The following is a 6206-nucleotide window of genomic DNA, read 5'->3' as shown; positions in this document are numbered from 1 at the left end:
TTTTTTTCTTTTTTTGAGACGGAGTCTCGCTCTGTCACCCAGGCTGGAGTGCTGTGGCCGGATCTCAGCTCACTGCAAGCTCCGCCTCCCGGGTTCACGCCATTCTCCTGCCTCAGCCTCCCAAGTAGCTGGGACTACAGGCGCCCGCCACCTCACCCGGCTAGTTTTTTGTAGTTTTTAGTAGAGACGGGGTTTCACCATGTTAGCCAGGATGGTCTCGATCTCCTGACCTCGTGATCCGCCCGTCTCAGCCTCCCAAAGTGCTGGGATTACAGGGTTGGTCCACCGCACCCAGCCAATTATTATATTTTGAAACAGGGTCTCACTTTCTCACTCAGGTGGGAATGCAGTGGTGCAAACATGGTTCACTGCAGTCTCGACCTGCAGGGCTCAGATGATCCTCCAACCTGAGAGTTGCTGGGACTACAGGCTCCTGTCACCATGCCCAGTTAAATTTTTGTGTTTTTTGTAGAGCCCAGGCTGATCTCAAACTCCTGGGCTCAAGTGACCTGCCTGCCTTGGCCTCTCCAGCCACGAGTTACAGTCATGAGCCACTGCACCTTGACTTTATCAGTTTTTTTGAGACAAGGTCTTGTTCTGTTGTCCAGGTTGGGGTGCAGTGACACAGTCACAGCTCACTGCAGCCTCACATTCCTGGGCTCAAGTAATCCTCCCGTCTCAGCCTCCTGAGTAGCTGGGACCACAGCTGTGCACCACCACACCTGGCCAATTTTTTGTTTTTTGTAGAGACAGGGTTTCACTATGTTGCCCAGGCTGGTGTCCAACTCCTGGGCTCAAGTTGTTACCAAACGGAAAGTCTTGATTGCGAGTTGTCCAGGTTCTTGGCGCGTTGAACAAAGAATTTAACAAAATGCACAAACAAAGCAACATAAGAATGAAGCAACAAAAGCACAGATTTATTGAAGTGAAAGTACACTCCACAGAGTGGGAGTGGGCTCAAGCAAGCGGCTCAAGAGCCCCAGTTACAATGTTATTTAGGGTTTTTATTAAACTAAAAGAATTTCACAATACCCCTAGGTACCCTTTAGAGGCTTCCAATTGCTTACACCCTATGCAAATGAAAGATTGGCCCACAACCAATCAAAGGCTGAAGTGAAGGCTTGGCCCTCTACCAATTAGAGACATTTACTGTTTGTGACCCAAGGGAGAGGGGATTTTGTAGAGGGAGGAGCCTCTGGCCCCTTGTCACTTGGGCATGGAGAAGTGGGGTTTTTCCTTTTGGTCCAATTCCAAGAAGTCCGCTGCAGGTTGGCCTTAGGCTCCCTGTCTCCAGACCCTGTTCTCCTGCCTCAAAGTGGTCCTCCAACTTTGGCCTCCCAAAGTGCTGGGATTATAGGTGTGAGCGACCATGCCCAACCTATTTATGTATTTGAGATAGAGTCTTACTCTGTCACCTAGGCTGGAGTGCAGTGGCACAATCATGGCTCACTATAGCCTTGACCTCCCAGGCCCAAATGATCCTCCCACGGCCTCCCAAGTAGCTGGGACCACAGGAGTGTGCCACCATGCCCAGCTAATTTTTGTGTCTGTTTTTTTGTAGAGATGGGGTCTCCCTATGTTGTCTAGGCTGGTCTCAGACTCCCGGGCTCAGTGATCCCCCTACTGGGCCTCTCAAGGTGCTGGGATTACAGGAGTGAGCCACCATGCTAGGCCTCAAAAATTTAGATGATGAAACTTTTGCTTCTTCTTGACATTGAGAGAGGTTTGAAATTATTTAATTGACTTTCAGCACATTGTGAATTCAATAAAATACTTTTTTGAGGTGTTAAAAAGAAACAACACAGAAAATGGCCCCACTACATCCTAAGGATCCAATGCATCCTCAATTGCATTGAGTTGCAATAAATTATCCCCATGTGTCTTGGCAATCCTACTTTTTGTCTCTGAAATACAAAGTATTAGGTTGTTATGGTCATAACTTAACAGACAAAATTTTCCCGAACCACAATTGGTACAATTAGTACACACCTGAAAGAAGAGGGTCATTGGCCGGGCGCGGTGGCTCAAGCCTGTAAGTAATCCCAGGACTCTGGGAGGCCAAGATGGGCAGATCACGAGGTCAGGAGATCGAGACCGTCCTGGCTAACACAGTGAAACCCTTTCTCTACTAAAAATACAAAAAATTAGCCGGGTGTGGTGGTGGGTGCCTATAGTCCCAGCTACTCAGGAGGCTGAGGCAGGAGAATGGCGTGAACTAGGGAGGTGGAGCTTGAAGTGAGCTGAGATTGCGCCTCTGCACTCCAACCTGGGCAACAGAGCGAGACTCCACCTTAAAAAAAAAAAAAATTGAGGGTCATTATATAAAATTTGAAACAAAGAAAAAATTATGATCACAAAATGCATCTCTTTCATTGAAAAAAGAGTGATATTTAAGAACAAATCTCGGCCGGGCGCGGTGGCTCAAGCCTGTAATCCCAGCACTTTGGGAGGCCGAGACGGGTGGATCACGAGGTCAGGAGATCGAGACCATCCTGGCTAACACGGTGAAACCCCGTCTCTACTAAAAAATACAAAAAACTAGCCGGGCGATGTGGCGGGCGCCTGTAGTCCCAGCTACTCGGGAGGCTGAGGCAGGAGAATGGCGTAAACCCGGGAGGCGGAGCTTGCAGTGAGCTGAGATCCGGCCACTGCACTCCAGCCTGGGCGGCAGAGCGAGACTCCGTCTCAAAAAAAAAAAAAAAGAACAAATCTCTCTCAACTTCAGAAAGTCCCAACTTCAAGTAGTTAGGCATTGTAAACTCATGTGTAACCTATTTACTCTCTTGCGATTTTTTTTCAATCATTTTCCTTCTCCACCTTCCAGAAAAAAAAAGTATTCACTCAAACACTTATGGTGGCTGGGTGTGGTGACTCACGCCTGTAATCCCAACACTTTGAGAGGCTGAGGCAGGGAGATCTCTTGAGGCTAGGACTTGGAGACCAGGCTGGGCAAAATGATGAAACCCCTCTACTAAAAATACAAAACTTAGCTGGGCATGGTGGTGCACACCTGTAACCCTAGCTACTACTCAGGAGGCTGAGGCATGAGAATCACTTGAACCTGGGAGGCTGAGGTTGCAGTGAGCCGAGATCACACCACTGCACTCTAGGCGACAGAGTGAGACTCTGTCTCAAAAAAAAAAAACAAAACTAAAGACAAAAAAACAAAAACAAAAAAAAACACAATTCAGCTGGGCACAGTGGCTCATGCCTGTAATCCCAACACTTTGGGAGGCCAAAGTGGGCAGATAACTTGGGGTCAGGAGTTCGAGACCAGCCTGGCTAACATGGTGAAACACTGCCTCTACTAAAAATACAAAAGTTACCCGGGTGTGTGGCACGTGCCTGTCGTCCCAGATACTCGGGAGGCTGAGGCAGGAGAATCAGTTGAACCTGGGAGGCAGAGCTTGCAGTGAGCAGAGATTGCACCACCGCACTCCAGCTGGGTGACAGAGGGAGACTCTGTCTCAACAACAACAACAACAACAAAATCAAACACCATTTATTGGGAGCTTGCTTATACTAGGTACACATCTGTGCGCTGGGGACAAAATAAAACAAATCTTCCCAAGTATTGCACTGTTTTAAATGTTCCCCTGATACTTAAGTTTCTCCCTACCCTTGGTTGTTTTCATTGTCCTTCTGTGGCCACTTGCCAGCTGCATTAACTCTTCTTTTTGTGTTGTTCCTCAGTATTAACAGCTTTATTGAGATATAATTCACATAACATATAATACACCCGTTTAAATTATACAATTCAATAGATTTTAGTATACTCACAGAGCTATACAACCATTCACATAGCTAATTTTAGAACATTTTCTTTTCCTTTTTTTTTTTTTTTTTTTTGAGCAGGGTCTCGTTCTGTCACCCAGGCTGGAGTACAGTGGCTCACTGCAGCCTCCACCTCCTGGGCACAAGTGATCCTCCTACCTCAGCCTCCCGAGTAGCTGGGACTACAGATGTGCACCACCATACCCCATTGATTTTTGTTTTTATGTTTTGTAGAGATGGGATCTCCTTATGTTGCCCCGGCTGGTCTTGAACTCCCGGGTTCAAGTGATCCTCCCGTCTCAGCCTCCCAAAGCGCTCAGATTATAGGCATGAGCCATCACACCCGGCCTAGAATGTTTTCATTACCCCAAAAGAAACCTGTGTCTAGCAGCAGTCACTCCATTTCCCCCCTGCTCCTTCAGAGAACTTAATCACTACTCTACTTTCTATCTCTATGGGTTGGCTTATTCTGGACATTTCCTGTAAATGGAATCATACAATATATAATCTTTTTGTGTCTAGTTTTTTTCACTTAGCATGATTTTTCTTTTTTCTTTTCCTTTCGAGACAGGGCCTCGCTCTGTCGCTCAGGCTGGAGTGCAGTAGAGCGATTTTGGCTCACTGCAGCCTCGACCTCCTGGGTTCAAGAGATTCTCCCACCTCTGGCTCCCGAGTAGCTGAGATTACAGGCATGCGCCACCACATCCAGCTACTTTTTGTATTTTTATTGATTCATTGATTGATTGTATTTTTAGTAGACACAGGGTTTTGTCATGTTGGCCAGGCTGGTCTTGAACTCCTGACCTCAGGTGATCCGCCCGCCTTGGCCTCCTGAAGTGCTGGGATTACAGGCGTGAGCCACCGGGCCCAGCCACATGATGTTTTCAAGGTTCATCCATGTTGCAATATGTATCAGTACTTCATTCCTTTTTTGGTCTAATAATATTCCACTGCATAGAGAGACCACACTTCCTTTAACCATTTCTCAGATAAGGGACATTTGGGTTGTTTTTACTTTTTGGCTATTATGAATAATGCTGCTAAGAACCATAAGCATGTACGTTTTTCTGTGGACCTAGGTTTTCATTTCTCTTGGGTACACACCTAGGAGTGGAACTGCTGGGTCTTATGGTAACTCTGTATGTTTTAACATTTTTGAAGAATTGTCAGACATTTTCATAGCAGCTGCACCATTTTACATTCTCACCATTCATGTGTGAAGATTCCAAATTCTCCACCTCTTCACCATCTATTTTCTTTCTTTTTAATGTTACCCATCCTTGTGGGCGCACAGTGTATCCGTGGATTTGATTTGCATTTCCCTAATAGTTAGTGATGTTGAGCATCTTTTCATGTGCTTATTATCTCTGGCGCTAGACCTGCCAGGCCTTTTCTAATGACGGACAACCATGGCTTTGTACCCCAATAACATTTTTATTGAGTTTCTTTGTGTCTAGATCATTATGAGAATTAATACTTTCTCTTCCAATGAAGTTCAGCTGCGTCCTGCATCGTGAATGAAAGGCTTTCTGTGCATTTTTCCAAAAAAGAAAACCTAGGACTATTCTGGATAAGAAGTTACATTACAATATCTGAGCAGCACTTGAAGCAAGAGAAATACATACTCGGATGCATTATTTCAGTCTAAGGAAGTGGCCTGGCACGCACTCTCTCTCCCTGTGTTTTAATCTAATATAGCACAACTGTCGAAGCAAATCTATAAGCAACAGAACAGTCTTAGGTCCTCATGAAGAGCGAACTGACTTTTTCATGTTTAAAATCTTAAATACCGGTTAAGTTAGAGGTGAGATTAAAAACTGTAGGAAAGTCGGCTGGGCCCGGTGGCTAATCCCAGCACGTTGGAAGGCCAAGGTGGACGGCTCACCTGAGGCCAGGAGTTCGAGACCAGTCTGGCCAACACAGTGAAAACCAGTCTCTACTAAAACTAGAAAAAATTAGCAGGGCGTGGTGGCGGGCGCCCGAAGTACCAGCTACTTGGGAGGCAGAGGCAGGAGAATCCTTTGAACCGGGAGGCGGAGGTTGCAGTGAGCAGAGATCACACCATTGCACTCCAGCCTGGGCAAGAGCAAGACCCTGTCAAAAATAAAAAATAAAAAAGGTGTAGGAAAATAAACTGTCATCCAATATAGCTGAATAAATCGATACCTTAATTACAACCTCAGTTTCTCTGTCCAAAGGCAATTCCAATTGGTCGCGCAAATTCTTTTATTATGCTACGATTTTGGTTATTTTGAATACAGCTTTTCAAAGAGCTCTTGGGATTTGAGAGCCCTTGGTTTTCTAAGTGTTTTCAATAAGGCTTGTTTCCTAGCGAGTGCAGCTGCCGCTCCTTACCGGACCCACGAGTAAGGAGCCCCGAGGTCATCACCGAGCGTGAACGCGGGAACGTCTGGGAAGGAAATCTGAGGCCC

Source organism: Rhinopithecus bieti, unplaced genomic scaffold (genome assembly GCF_001698545.2).
Source record: "Rhinopithecus bieti isolate Rb0 unplaced genomic scaffold, ASM169854v2 scaffold_6776, whole genome shotgun sequence".
Taxonomy (NCBI): domain Eukaryota; kingdom Metazoa; phylum Chordata; class Mammalia; order Primates; family Cercopithecidae; genus Rhinopithecus; species Rhinopithecus bieti.
The sequence above is the reverse complement of the archived record's forward strand: the minus strand, read 5'-3'. Positions refer to the sequence as shown.